General features: G+C 26.8%; 1 protein-coding gene across 1 annotated transcript in view; it reads left to right on the top strand.

Annotated features, from left to right (window-relative positions):
* Positions 1–911: 911 nt before the first annotated feature.
* The window catches only part of LOC142331725 (uncharacterized), a 499,803-nt gene continuing 483,598 nt past the window's right edge, over positions 912–17,116 (top strand). The window contains exon 1 of the mRNA XM_075377774.1: positions 912–919. The gene's annotated coding sequence lies outside the window, so the exon portion shown is untranslated. The remainder of the gene's footprint in view (positions 920–17,116) is intronic.

Here is a 17,116-nt window from a genome sequence, read left to right on the forward strand (position 1 = left end):
GAAATCTACCTCCGCTTTCCGGCGTGCCGAAAGGGAATTTTTTTTTGTATTCAAAGTTACTTATTTTTCCGGTAAATTGGAACCGATTATAAATTAAAAAAATCACTTTCAGCACGCCGAAAGGCGGAGGAAAATTTTACCGGTGCTAAGCAGGGGATAAAAAATAATCCCACCTTAAAGTTAAGAAAAACTTAAAATTTACTCAATATGACAATGGTTGTATAGTTAGCATACGACAAGCCCCATCCTCTTATAATTCCAGCAATATTTTGGTTATACCTTGCCGTAAGGTTGGTCATATCAAAAATTGTTTCAAAGAAAAGTTTTTAGGTAATGTTTAGAGGACTAACGATCACTTAAACCGATTCTATACTGTGCCTATTAAGGGAGATATGATTTTTTTTGTCTTCGAAATCCCATTTTTTCCACCCCTTTGGCCAATGGTTGGTGATATCAAAAAACTTTACTTAAAGTTTTAGGCCCTTATTCAAAGAATAGTAGGAACTTTAAACGAATTCGATATTTTACTTAATAAGAGAGTTATATTTTGCTTTTTTGAAAAAGCCCCCCACTTCCACCACCATGGTCCAATTTTTCCCATTGACGAACTGAGATCTTTATGTTTTATGTATCAATTTGAAAGTGATTGGCGCATAATTACGGCAGTTTATGTGTCCACAAGAAAGTGAAATATATATATAACTTTTGAACTGACGGTGGTTTTGGGGTGTAGTGAATATGAAACGCGAAGATATGTCGAAATTTTCTGGAAGTCGAATCAGGGTACCCATTAAATTAGGTAGCTTTCTTATGTAATCTACTAAATAAACACAGCGGCAAAAAAAAACATTTTAAACAGAATAGAAAGATTTTATTTTACTGAAATAATATTACTCTATCAATGAATTTTTAAGTATCATTGATTAAAGAATTGTAAAAAACCCTGAAATTTCTTTACCTCAATTAACGTGTACACACGTGCTCAAATATCTTTTCACTGTACCTTTTGAATTGTGAGTTATTTTTTCGTTCTTCTAATATTTATTTACCTTAATATTATTTTACGTGATTTTTAATGTGGACTTCAATCACATTTATTTTAAATTTTCCAAGAAATATAATTTGAATAGCTGCATTAAAAGGGAAAGTACGATGATAATGAAAAACCATTATCTATCGGGTTTATTGTAAATATTTACGTTTTAGGGTTTAACAAGTTCATCTGAGCCAAAAAAATAAATATGTATGTATTTATGTACGTATGTACGTCTGTTTGTCGCACGGTTCACGATTGACCAAACTGATTTCTTTTCAAATTTGGGTCAATTATTTCTATATATGGGACACTGATCATATTATTTTTTTTTTTAATTCGTCCAGAGGTAGGGAAATATCACGAAAAAAACAATTTTGATTTTCTTAAGATATATTTTAAACAAAATTTTTAAAGAAAATTTGTTACCTAAAATGAATAAATAAATAATTCAAAAAGGTTTTTTTTAAAAAAAAAAACAACCCTCACCTCTTAAAATTAAAATATTTTTGTTTTTGGTCTTTCACTCCATTTCCCTTTTATTTAGATAATTAAAAAAAACAATTGAAAGTTTGTACTTCCCATTTTAAGTGATATCTAAATCTCTTTTAATCATTATAAACTTTTTTTTTAATCATTATAGACTCAGACCTAAGAACCCACTGGGTTTGGTCTAGTGGTTAACGCGTCTTCCCAAATCAGCTGATATTTGGAAGTCGAGAGTTACAGCGTTCAAGTCCTACTAAAGTTATTTTTATACGGATTTGAATACTAGATCGTTAATACCGCTGTTCTTTGGTGGTTGGGTTTCAATTAACCACACATCTCAGGAATGGCCGAACTGAGAATGTACAAGACTACATATACTTCATTTACACTCATACATATCAGCCTCATTCATCCTCTGAAGAATTATCTAAACGGTAGTTACCGGAGGCTAAACAGGAAAAAGAAAGATTCTCAGACCTAAAATGCAAATAATCTTTTTTAAATTTTCTTTTCATTTATTTTAGTCTTTATTGAAGGAGGTATTAGATTTAGAGAAAACGTTACTTCAGCATACTTGTTAAGCTTACTTAATCTTTATATGAATATTATTAAAATATATTTTCTTAAAATTTATTTCCTACCTCTAAAAAACATATATTATGGTTTTTGGCTCTGACTATTTTAATTTTTATTTCTAAAAAAAATATTTTAATATTTTTTTCGTGTCTTAAAAAGCACGAAAAAAAATTAAAGTTGCTATTATAATATTATATTATTATAAAGTCGCTATTATTATAATATTATAATAATACAGTATTATTAAAGTCGCTTTTGCATAAATATCATATTTTGGACCGAAATTGAAAATCAATTGTTTTCATCAGTCTCATGAACGTTATACTTTTTCAATATTTTTAATCTTATTTTTTTTTTTTTTAAATAAAAGTCCGACCCTTAATGTCTGAATTTCAAAAACTTCCGGCAAAACCAACAAGATTTTCTATATAATTTTTTAATATGTACTGATCAGAATAAAAGATTTATTTATTAAAATATAAAATTAATTCTAAACTATCTACATGAATTATATTTGTAACCTTATGCTTGAATTTCCATCATTATATATGTATTTATAAAAAGAAGAAGTAAAATAAAATAGAAGGAAGGAAAACAAAATAATGTGAGTATTTGTAGAAGATTAAGTGTAGATTATTCAACACTGATGACTTTAAAATTAGAAGACTTTAAGATAGAATGTAATGGTAGAAGATAATAAGCCTACATAATAATATTTTCATAAAAGAAGAAAAATTAATAATTAAAACAGTATAAATATTTAAGTACGATGCTAACAAAAAATTACAAGTGGAAACAGCAATGACTAAGGAAGCGTTTAATAGAAAGAAATATATATATTATTAAAGAAGATATAGTTAGACGAAAAGAAGCGTCATGTAAATGATTATGTTTAAAGTATATTTCTGTATGAATTTGAAACATGAGCATTAAGAAAAGGGAAAAAAGAAAAGCTAGAGGCATGTGAAATATGAGCATGGAGAAGATTATAGAATATTAAAAGGACAAACAGAATGAAAAATTAAAAAGTAATGAGGAGAGTGAACGAGAATAAAAAGCTTAAGAAACAAAGCAGAATAGGGAAGCTAACTGACTGGAATATATAATGAGAGAAGAAGAATTGATTAAAATAATCTTTAAAAGATCAGCAGAAGATACAAAAATAGAAATCCAGGGATATTTTTAAAAAATTGGAATTCTGAGAAATCGAAAATGTTTTAAACCCCTAAAAAAATTTTAACACAATTTTTTATCGTGATGATAAACACTGGAAATAATACCCATTTTTATATGGTTTACTTTTTTATTTTTATCTTTGTAATAATAAATTCCATTTTTTTTGTCTGAAGAACTAATTAACTACAGTAGCTTACAAAGAAGCTCGTCCGTAGGAATATAAAAACATAAATTTCTAAGTGTGAAAAATGCCATGCCTGACCGGGATTTGAACTCGGGATCTCCAGATGGAAGACTAAGACAATACCATTACGCCATGGAGATCGGCATTGCACTTTAAATAAATACAATATAAGAAAATACAAAATCCATTAAATAGAAACACAATTATATTTGATATTAAAAATATATATGTATAAATAATTAATAATTTTTTTTTGTCTTCAGTCATTTGAGTGGTTTGATGCAGCTCTCCAAGAATCCCTACATAGTGCCAGTCGTTTAATTTCGGTATAATTCAATTTAAAATAAAATCACATAAATAAAATAAAATTAAAAAACTTCACTACAGGAGTTGTCATTAAAGTAATAAAAAGTCAACATGGAACTGAAGTTGCAAGGTATTTACAATGTGATTTAACAAGCTTAATTAAGTGAATTGTTAGAAGTAAACAAAAGAGCATTTACATGATTTATATTTACATGAACGGATATTTTAGCCATAAATAATACTCTATCTATTTACCTGTCGCTATTGGTAAACACTATCAGGACGATGACAACGTCAACCACTAAAGATAAAACATCAGTTTTAACCATCGCTAAAAAAAGGTACGTATATGTAGTGATATTTTCATAACTTTGTCATACTGTTAATCCTTTGATATTATCAATGAACGTGTATATTACAATATGATTTCTTCGTTATGTCAATCCTTATGCACAAATATAAATATACTAATAATTCTGTAAACATAGTGTAATTTAATAAATTACATTTTCAAAAGGAAACTGCATCACAAACTCACAAAAAAAGATAAAATTCTAGTAGGTCGTATTAAAGCAGGATCACACTTTCTTATAAAATAATATGAATACATTACATACATAATTATACATTCTTTAAGTCCTATCAGACATACGTAAGCGTGCTACTTCGATACAAAAGGCAATGTTTCGACATCTTTAAACCACTAAGGAACTAATAGAAACGCAAAATAAAAATTTTAAATATAAAAGAAACAAACAGTATATAATTTTTTTGTTGCGTATTTATACATTCTTTTATATAAAAAAAGAACTGATCTGAACGAAATTTCCGAATAATTTCTGATATAAACCGAAATCCGACAAGGGAATGGATTAGAAATCCTTCAAGTAATCCTCGAAATGAAAACAAAAGGAATCAAAAACAATTGTTTTGTATTCACGGATGATTTTTGGCACTTTTAAGCCAACACGTTGAATGGGCAGAAACGCAATTAAATTTTCTCAAGTAAATAGTGGAAAAACCGAATTACAAAATATCATGTAAGAAACCTAAATTCCTGACAAATATAAAAATTCAAAAGTTGACTTTTTGAAAAATGTAGGGATGAAATTTGAAAATAGACATGGGAAATTTCAAAAAACTAAAAAAATTTAATATTTAAGAAAAACAATCTAACAAAATGACTTACAAAAATGGCAATCCATAAAAGAATTGATTAAATAGAGGAAGCATATGGAATAATCAAAAGAATCTATATCATAAAATTTCTCTTTATTTACACAAACATAGTAATCAAATCCCCAAAAAACTCTTTACGCATAGGAATGTATATACATAAGAAAAATTACAAAAAAGAGGAAGAACAATTAAAAGACTCACAAAAGAAAATGAAACCAGGCGAATAAAAAATAATTCGGAAATATACCAAAATATTCAAAAAAAATCTCCAATTAGATACGAAGGAAACAATATTTTACGCACATTTCAAGAAAAAAAAATAATAAATTGACAAAGAAAGTATTTGAATTCTTCGAAAACCAAAAAAAAAAACTTAATTTGGTTCTCAGAAGTCATAAAAATCTATGACGAAACAGATCTACGAAGAGGAAATCCATTAAGTTATAGAGAAATTTATTGAAAAAAAAAATCAGAAACTGGAAAGTTTCCGTGACAAAATAAAAAAAAACAAAACTATGAATTAAGAACCAATGATCGGGAGAAAGAAAGAAATGACACAGTGAAATGTTGGAAATGTTGGAAAATGAGAAAATATCAGAAAAAACCAAAACAAAAATGTTCTATCGCGTTCCATAGTGACCAAATCGTAAATAGTGACTATTTAAGCAAACGTTCAAAGGAAAACAATAAATTTCACGGTAGTTTAATTATTATTAAAAAATCATCTTTCCTTCTTTTCAGTTTAGTCTCATCACCGTAAGGTATCACTTCAGAGGATGATATCTATGAATGCAAATCAAGGGTAATAGTTTTACACAGTTTCAGATCGACCATTCCTGAGACGTATGGTTAATTGAAACCCAACCACCAAAATACACCGGTATCTACAATCTAGTATTCAAATTCGTTTAAAGTAATTTGCCTTTGCTAGGATTTGAATCTTAGAACTCTCGACTTCAAAATTAGTTGATTTGTTATTGCGAGTTCACCATTAGACTAACCCAGTGATTATTAAAAAAAAACAAATCATTGAAAGAGTAGTAATGCATTTTGTAAAAAAAAAAATGTTTTTATTTTTTAGGCTGTCGGTGAGCGGAGAATAAATTCCAAAAATGTCATAATTTCATCTTTGGTCCTTCCAACTCCCAAATTAACTTTGTGTTTAATAGTATATATCATTTTTAGTTATTATTTAAAAAGAAAAAAACTTAAATCAGTTAAAAATTTTCACTTTTATTTTTATATTTTTTAGTTATAAATAAAATAACCAACCAGGTTGATATAGTTGTAAACCTGTCGTCGCAAATCAACTGATTTCGAAGTCACGAGTTCAAATCCTAATAAAGATAATTTTTTTTACGGATTTGAATACTAGATCGTGGATACCGGTATTTTTTGGTGGATAGGGTTTAATTAAACAAACGTCTAAGAAATGGTCGGCCTGAATTTGTTCAAGACTACAAGTTTACCGGAACAGTTACATTTCACTGATAAGTCGTTAATGAGTTTAAATGGTTATACGACTATAAATAACGATTGATTCTACTATAATTATTAAGTTTATTTGGTGTTACGTGGTTTATTTTTAATTTTTGTCTGTTAACAATAGTGTTAAGAAGTACGTGATAAAAAATAAAATAAATTACCTAATTGATGCTTTTACAAAGAATGGATTAAGAATCTTCGGGAATCTAGAAATCTGAATTAGTTTAACGTATAATTTTTAAATATATTTCAGAGAAATACACATTTAACATCTCAACCCACCGAGCTCCGCGGCGGAGCAGTAATAGCGTCTCAGCCTTTTATCCAGAGGTCACGGATTCGTATCCCAGTCAGCTTCCACAAGCTTCAAGCTTACGTGGCGAAATCATCAAGCAAAAAAAATAAACATACATATAATTACGCTATAAAAATCCATTAATAAGCAACGATAAAGAAATATCGAAAAATATGCCCAAATATAATTTTTGGTTAAAAAACATATTCTTTTAAATTATTCCAAAAAAACTAACTACACTTTTATGTGTAATTCACAATATAAAATAATCATTGAAAACTAGGTTCATTTGGCATAAAGAAAAGATACATTAAAAAAAAGATAAATAAAATTATACGGATGGAATTGAAAATTTCCTCATTTTTTTTTTAGCTGCTTTTATAAAATAAAAAATGATACATCGTAAATAATATTAATTCCAAAGATTTATTAATGATAATTTATAGAAAATTATTATTTAACAAAAAAACTAATCGAATATTTTTGGAAGTTTTCAGAATATGAGATTCTTTATTTTCTGTATGATATATTATAGCAGATAACGCAAAATTCTGGATGAGTGAAGTATTTTATGTAATACTCGTATATTTGTGTAGGTATACAAATACAGCCTATATGTAACCCATATATGAAAAATTCCTATTTAAATTGGAACTAGCTGCTCTCTTACAAAAGAGTTGTACATTCGCTTTTTTTTTACTTCCATCTTATAACGTACCTTTTCATTTTATTGGTTAGTAGAAAAGAGATATAAATTGTAAAAAATAAACAAAAAAAAAATAATAGACTAGTAATACTCTCTCGTATTAGTTTAATATATATATATATATATATTTATATTTATGTATTTATTTATATATTATATAACCTACAAGTAGATTGAGCCATTTAAATCTCGCTACATTTTGAAAAATTTACCTACCAGATATGAAGAAAATCTTTGTCAAACAAAGTGACTTACTTTTTTACATGTTACACTAAATTTCATTCTACATTAAAAGAAAAATGATTAACTAAAATTTTACCTAAAATAAAACTAAGAAATAGTAAAATATTTTGTAAAATATACTGAATAATATTCTTTATTTTCAAATTTCCATTTCGATTTTATTGAAATGAATATAAAATTTAAAATCTAATGTGGACACCACATGACTTCCTTCTACGCCTATCAAATTACGCATACACATTTAAAAAAAAATTAAAAGTAGTAAAAATTCTATTTCACTAATAACTTCTGATTTTTCTTCTTTTTTTTTTATTGTTATTATTGGTTATTTACTGTAATTTTTTTTTATAATCCCAAGTTAATAATTATTAATAAATTAATATATTTAATATTAAAAAAAAGGAAATGAAGTCGGACTCGAACCCTTGTGCCTTCCTCTTGTAAGATTCAAATATTTCATTAATTAAAATTTTATTTGGCTGTAATTTTATTTGGTTATAATCAAAGAAAATAAGTACCACTTATGATAATATATCGTTGTAGTTCAGAAAAGGTCCAAAATCCAAAACTTAACGAGTTTGGGCTTTTTTGTACATTTTTGGTCCAGTCGATTGCAATCAAACAGGGAGATGAAGAACTAGTTACAACAGTTCTAAATCCAAAATTTCAACATTCTACGGCTATTCGTTTTTGAGTTATGCGAGATAAATACGTATGTACATACGTCAGGTTGAAACTAGTCAAAATGGATTCAAGGATGGTCAAACTGGATATTTCCGTTGAATTCTGAAAACCAATATTTTTCTCGATTACAATACTTCCTTGTAAAGTACAAGGAAGTAAAAATTCATGGTAGTTTCTTCCCCAGAAGACCAACTTTTTGTTATTGTATTTTGTATAATACTTTTGGTGCAATTATTTTTTATAATTTTTTGTGCAAGGAAACTAAAAAGTTTTTGTGCATAAATTAGAAAACTAAAAAAGGAAGATTTTTTTTATTTACGTTATATTAAAATATATTTTCTGTTAAAAAAGCAATTAAATTTATGATTGTAAATTGATTAAATAATTAAAAATAACGATCGTAACACAAGCATTACGTTTAAGCTCAGTCACCATTGTGATTTAATGCATAGTCGTGTATTGTAAATTCACAAATTCAAAATTACATAACCTCAAATTGAGGTTAAAACCTTAAATTAGTCTGTTATTGATTTAAACTGAGGGTAACTCAAGAACGACTCAACTAACCTTCATAAAATTTTCACAAGCACAACTTAAAAATACACTATTACAGCATATCTAAATTTCAATGAATTCGGTCAGTTAATTTTGGAGAATTTTGGCACAAATTTTATCCATAGGCCTACATATATGAGATCAGATTTTATGCGAATGATATTTTCGTACTGCTCTTATCTGAAAATGAAAAGAATATCCATTTTCACCGCCCAATCAATCACACCATGCGACCGAAAGTAATTCTTAATTTTTCTTCAAAAATTCTTTGAAAGTTTTTTGGTTTTATCAAATTAGTAATTAGTTGGTTTTATCATTCGTATGTGCAGATGATGTTCCTTTTTTTAGTAATATTATTTTAATTTGTATAACCCATATTTATATACATATTAAACAACATGTCGTAAGTGATTCATAATCAACGCCCAGCAAAAGCTACTAAAGATAACTGATGAAAATTTGTATACAAGTTCTTCTTACGGTGTAAATGTCATTAAGAAAGTTTTAGAAATTCCAACTTTAAAGGGTTAGAATGGAGTAAGAATGAAATTTTTTCCTTTCATCTCTTGGTAACAAAAGAAGATATCAACTTAATTTTTGGTGTGTGTACTCTTTACAGGAATAATTAAAAACCAGTTTCTAGATTTTTTGATATACCGAGTTTGGCGGGTTAAAATGGATTTTCGAATTTTTTTTTGAGATCCAGCTATTTTTTTTTTAATTTTCTCTAGCAACCATTATTACATTTTCAAAACTCGACTTTTGGTGTGTGTAATCTTCTAGGAATATATGTAAATACAAATTTTTAGATTTTTGAAAATCCGAGTTTGAAGAGATTGATTTTTTTTAGACCCGGCTATTAGTTTTTTTTTTAATTTATCGGTAAGAAATAAAGATATAAAATTGATTTTTTGTATGTGTAATCTTCGTATTAATATCTAAAAACCAATTATTATATTTTACGAAATTCATCCCTTGAAAGGAGTGAAGAAAGGTAAAAGTGATTGTAAATTTTCCCCATTTTCTACTATAATAAATGAGATATCCACTAGATTTGGCCTTGCAAATACACTTCAGATAAATATCTAAAAACTATTTTCGGTTTTTTTTTTTTTATGAAGGGGTGCGATGGTGTAAAGCGCTACAAATGCAGCCGCTACCACTAAAGTGAGAAACGAAGTTCATTTTTTACTGGTGTTTATCGGGTGACGCTAAATACCAGGAAAAATACAGTTTTACTCGTTCGAATAATATTTTTAAGATTAATATAAGATAAGAGGCCGATTAATTTGAAACCCGCATTCTTCAGATCATTCAAAGTTTCGAGTTCTGTATGACCAATTACTGCTCTGAAAAAATTACAATTTTTTGTAAATTGAACAGGCTGCAATTAATACTATTTTTACAAGCCTGAGTTTAATGAACTTAGGGGGTCGAGTGGGGAGAGCCTGCTGGCTAGACGGGATCGGATAAATATTTCATTTACTAAATATCCCCTGACCGAGAATGGAAACGAAAGTAACCATTCTAGCACATGCGAAGCCGGACCATCATTGCTTGTAACTGATATATCACAGTTTTTATCTACATTTAATGTATTTTAAAAACTTTTCCTCAATAAATAATACAAATTGCCTTTCTCGTTTGTTGTATATTCTAATTTTAATATTTTATTACTATATAATAAAAGATTAATCCATCTTTGTTCAGTTTTTAATCTTGATTACTATCCAACCCACCTGATACTCTTTTTACAATTACGTCTTTTACACTTGTCTTAACTTTTTTGTATCGATAAAATTTTTCTTTCATTTTAAAAATACTGTCAAAAAGATATTGTTACAGTATATTTAATCTGAAAGAAAAAATTTATCGATACAAAAAAAAGTTAAAAACAAAGACAAGTGTAAAAAAATAAGACGTTTATAAATTTTGACTAACCAAACATAAAAATAACTTTTTCTTTTAAATTGTAAAGGAAAACAATTAGTTTTGACAATTTAAAAGTAATGTATGATTAATGAAAATATTATATGTATGTTCATAATATAAGAAAATTTTAAACCCAACTTTATTTTTGTTAATTTTATAGACAAAAACTAGTTCATATTACACATCTCTTTCTTTATATATTTAAACGTGAATTAAAATAACGAAAGAAATCATACGTTTCAAATGCTTGTAAACGTTTATTCAAGGTATTGTTTTAGTAGTCTTCAATTATAAATTTGTGGTAATTTCTTGTGAGATTTTACTCATGAAAGTGGCGTAGCCGTTCTAAAGATTAACAATCATCCTATGAAGAGGTTACTATGGAAATGAAAAATAAAAATGGGAATGAATGAAATTAATGAGAAATTTTTTTCTTCTTTGATTTCTTCAGGTGGTTTAAATGTATGGTTCAAATCAGTTTATAAGTACCTCCAAAATTTAGATCATGTTTTAACTTACAAATAACATTTTTACTCTGAGCATCACAAAGACTGACTTCAAAATTAACGCTACTACTTTCAGAAAACTAACTCTGATTTGTGCGATTTAAATTTCAAATATATTATGACTAATAATTGCATTTGTTTAGAAAGATTATAAGAATATTTATACGAAATATTTTAAACATATCTAAAATAGGTAAGTCCATTTTACTATATATTTTATGTATTTAATGTGCATGGTAGGATATGTTCCATCAATCTTTCTATAGGAGAAACAAAAACGTGCAGTGAGAAGTATAAAAAGATTTAAATAGTAAGCCTAAAAATTTAGGGCTTAGAAAGTAGAAACATAAAAACATAAATTAGAAACATAAAAACAAATAAAGAATAAAACTTAGGTCAGATAATGTCGTACATTTACACAAATTCTATCTTACTAAATTATAGAGCTTCTCCTAAAATCATTTTTCTAATTTTTAATTTTAAATTATTTTAAAAATGTAATGGAAATATATTTTAAATAAAAATTTATAAATCTATAAAAAAAAAGTTAAATATTATAATTTATCAACAAAAAACTGATAAATTCGGTTTTTATACAAATTAAAATTATTTTTTTTATAAATGTAAAACTAAATATTATTAATGCAAATTATTCAGTATGGTGCTATCATTATCTTGAAGTAATAGCTTATATATTCAATTTAGACTATTTCGTTTTTATTTAGGGAATACAAGATATTTTATTCAATATTTTAACAACAAAATTCATTATGAAAAAAATGAGAAACATATACTTAATTTTTTTTAAATACGTTTTTTATTTCCTTATATTTTTTTGAAATGAAATTATTCAGATGAGAATATTTGACTAATTTATATATTTTTTTTAATTTTATTTACTTTCGTATAATATATTTTAAGCTGACATGTAACAACAACCTTTATTTACCTTCCATTTCACGGAGTATGATAACCTATTGTTAATACTTTCAATGTTTTGTATAAATTTTTCTTCATTCATCCTTTAGAAAGAAACTTCATTTTTAGATGAAATCTGAATATCAAGGACTGTAGAAGCAATAGAAAATTCCATTCATAACTGTTTACATTAGTACATTTATATATATAAAATACCTAGAACTTTTGTACTTGCTATCTCATTTATAACCATGTCGGTTTAATGTCTATATATAATATATAGGGTTCATTTTTTAGTTGAAATTCAACTTCAATTTATTTATCCCCAGAAATATCTCACTGAAAACACAGACTTAATAAATATCTCTACATAGAAAATAAAACAACAAAATAAATCAGTTTTATTTTATTGTTACATCATATTATAATAATAAAACAAAGAAATCAAAAGCTTGTTCGAGGAATTAAAAGATAGATACCTCATTAAAATACTGAATTGAGGGATCATCAGAAAGAGAAAAGCGTAAACCATGGACAGATGATCTAACATAATTCATAAAAAGTGAAAGTTCAAGTTTACAAAAAGGATAAAGTATACAAAAATTAAGAAAAAAAATGTTAGACGTGCCAAAAAAGAATAGTCATAATTACAGGTTAAAAGAGAATAGTTTTACTACTTGTATCTGTAAAAATTTAAACAAAAAATAACAAGACCAAAGAAGAGAACAAAGGAAGAAAAAACACATAATGCATAATAAATTTGATCAAATTTTTTTCAAGAGTATTTAAACATTTTTTTGATGGCTATAGTTCTGACAACGACAACGATATTCGAAGCACGTTAAACAGTTTAGGGGCATAGAATTGTTAAATGAAATGAATTATACGGTTTTATTGAATAGTTGCTTTTTATTATGATTATTTATTGATATATTTTACTAATATGTTACAATTTATACAAAAAAAAAATGAATACCATAATACGAGATCGAGAAAAACAAATGTTATATAGATGACCAAAAATAATCTGATGACAATTAGCACTTTGGACGAAACTTGATAGTTTTCGAAATAATATTCATTAAAGAAAGGAAAATCATTCCTTTTACCAGCTGGTTAGGGCTCGCTTCGCTCGTCCGATCATCTAGCCTGGACCCTCGACGGGTTCGTATCCTCATGTTTGTGAGCGTATTAAGTATTATATAATGAAGTAAAAGGATTAATACATTTAATATTATATATGTACAACATTCGTATTTCGTATCAAGAAGTATGGTGCTTGATGCTTCTTAATATAAAAAAGGTACTGATTTTAGTGCACAATACAATTTATTTACTGTTGTTACATCAATTTTTCCCGCTAGATGGTAGTGCTCAACAACGGCTGCGAGCAGCCGCCCGGCGCACCACGTAATCCGCTCTGCGTCAATATATATATATATATATATCACCTAAAATAAAAATATGAGCACATACAACAAACAAACCAACGCAACATGCGTTTTTATTGGAGAGATATCATATGATTGTCATCTTGGCAACAGAATTATAATGAAGTAAAAATAATTTTTTTGTTTTATTTTACGAATATCTGTAAAATATTTAATATATTTTACAACCATACGGATAAAGAAAGCGACAGAGGTTTTATACTAGAGTATGGACTGCAGTTACCAAAAAAAACGTACATTTAAGTATTTTATAATTTCTTCCCTAGAATAAAACTATTATACATGTAAAAAATAAGAAGAGAAATATAGAAATAGAATTGACAAAAAAAACTCTCAGATGCAATTAAAAAAAGGTGAATAATTTTTACGGATATTCAATCCGGATGCATAAGTATAGATTACCTAAAAAACATGTAACTATCATTTTAAAATAGTATATGAATATAAGTACTTAAAATGACATAGATACAACGAACATTAAAGATGACAATTTTATGGAAATTAACATTTTTACAGGGAATATCAGGGAACTATAAAGGTTTTCAAGAGTTAGGTACAAACAATAAAAACCAAGAACATCTTGTAAGACGAAATAAAGAAAAAAAGTTAGTGAGAGTGACAAAATATTGGAGGAAAAGATGAAGGAAAAGAAAGAAGAGTTATTTCACGAAATCCAAAGGTGGTCAAAATCCATAGTAGAAGAACGAAACAATGAAAAACAATTACGTTTTAAAGATTAAATGTTAAATGTGAAATTCTTATATTCCATAATATTTCGATCCTATGTCTTGTATTATGTGAGTTAGTTAAATGATTTTAGGTGAACAGAAATTTGATATCAGTTACGAATCCTGAAGATGAACAAATAGTATTTTATGCCAAGATTTCTAGAGTGACGAGTTTTGAAATTGTCTTTTGAACTAGGATACTGTTTGAAATTACTCTTAGCATGGACTAGCGCAATGGTCGGGATGTACATTTACCATTATTAATTTATTATCCATTATTTATTATTTATTTATCTCAGAGAAAGAAATTTTGACGAGTACCAAATATATCTCAGATTATTTACATGAATTATAAACAGAAGGTACATATTGAAAGTGGGAATAAAACCAACAATTATTTTACCTCTTTCTGCATAATAGAATTTGACATTGTAAATGCAATATTTTCACTCAGATATTTACAATGAATAAAAAATTGAAAAGTTGTACAATTAGATGTAATAAAACAAAATCCAAATTCCTTTATAAGTTTGTTTATAAATCCATTATGAACGATTGATTAGGTTAAAATGAATTTTTTTTAAACATAAAAAACTTTCAATAAGATACATATTTTAATACTTTCAAACTATGCTTATTGTTTTATACACATTCAAAATTACTTCTTCTAATGGTAAATAAAGTTATTTCTAATCTTAGGAACTTGAATTTTTGTTTGTTTTTTTCTTTCTAGTTCCTAAGTGTTATCATATTATCCAATTTCATAGTATACAACAATTTAATAAATTTTGAATATAATTTAATACTAAAAATACTAAACGATTTTAGTAAAAATATTTTACACCCTTAAGAAATAGATAAAAAAATATTTCAATTTTTAAGATGTCAACATAAAAAAAGTTAAAACAGCGTATCTATCGAAAACCAATATTAACAGTAACAATAGTTAATGATAAATCAATAAACCTATATCATACAACAGTAACACTGTAATATAAACTGTATACACTAATAAAACAGTGAACTGAATGAAAAATTAATTTAATAAAATATATAGTATCCAAAATTGGGAATAGTATAAATTTCAAAAATAAATAGATTAATAAAATCACAACAATAAAAGCGAGGAATAAAATTTACTTTTAGATTTCCTTAAATTTAACTACATACATAAATTTAAAAAAATAAAGGATGGAACAGGTGTAAATTTTTAATGAATTTACATAAGAATAAGAAATATTAATTTTTGAAAAGCCTTTGAGGAAACTTCACAAGTACTTACTCGAATAAAAAAATATTTACAAATAAAACAACATAAAGACATTAAAAATAAAAAAATAAAAATTAAAATTAAAATAAAACTTAGCAAAAAACTAAAATCTTACATGTTTGACCAAATATAGATATATAGTGAAAAAATAATAATTAATTAACATTTCTCCAGATTGAAGACACTAAAATTATAGCCAAAATGCTGATTTAAAAATTTCTTTTACCAAAACTGAAATCATTGGCTAATATTAAAAATTTCAACAAGATAATAAACTATAGCATATTTGGAGAAATATTTACGTGAAATATTCAACAATAACGGAACCGAAAAAAATTCAAACAAATTACAATACCATTGTAATCAAAATGATACCCAAAAAGAGTCATTCCCATAACCTAACAACAAGATTAATAGCAGATATATTCATTTCACAACTCAATAATTTAATATTTTAATTACTTTTTGAAAATAAATTTTATAGAACATTTTCTAAACAAGAAGAAATCTCTGAGAATCTATTAATAAAATACTGTGGTAATAAAAAAAATAAATATTATTTCAGGGTAATAAACAAAAAAAAAAAAAAAACAATAATTAAAACACAAACCATTTGATTACATGAATCAATTTACATCTAATTAGATTCCGGCAGTTGTCAGGCACTGCAGGCAAAATTAGATAATTGGTTCCCTATTGTTCGATTACAGCAGGCTATTGTTTAACAGAGTATAGCAATTGGTTAACATGTATATAGAATTAGTGAATACTTCTCTATAAACAAACCTTCACAAATCTAACTTTCATAAATTTATTTAATAAAATTTTTATTCATTTTCCACTTACTCACTCCTTTAATAAAATATGTTGCTAAAAATATACTTTGCAAATGTCTTATTAGTTTAATAATCATTCCTCTTACGATGGGATTTTGTAACTATTGTACTAGGACCAGTATAACGGGCTAGGATAACGTATTTCTTTCCATTAAGAAAAAAATGGAATTATTTTCTTTTAAGAGAAAATAATAAAAAAATAACTGATCTTTGTAACAATCTGTTCACACAATGACACCTTCAAAAGGTGTTGTTCGGCCAGAAGGGTGAACGGACCGGAATAAGAATTTATAGAAAAACGTAAGGTCATGGAGAATGAAAATTAGTACGCTTCAAAAGTTAAAGGGATGAGACGGGTACTGGTTCGGCAGGCCATGGGATATAAATACTGCCAGGGACCAGCGGGAAGGAAGAGAGAGAGAGAGAGAGTGAGACAGTGTGTGTGTGTGTGCGTGTAGTTTGGCGAGATGATGTTGGACGCGGTTGAGGTGACAGCGATATCAGTAAGCGTTTGATTAACGAGAAAGACTACGTCACGAGCATTCCTTTGTGGACAGTGTTTGA

The sequence above is a fragment of the Lycorma delicatula genome, chromosome 10 (assembly GCF_047948215.1).
Source record: "Lycorma delicatula isolate Av1 chromosome 10, ASM4794821v1, whole genome shotgun sequence".
NCBI lineage: Eukaryota > Metazoa > Arthropoda > Insecta > Hemiptera > Fulgoridae > Lycorma > Lycorma delicatula.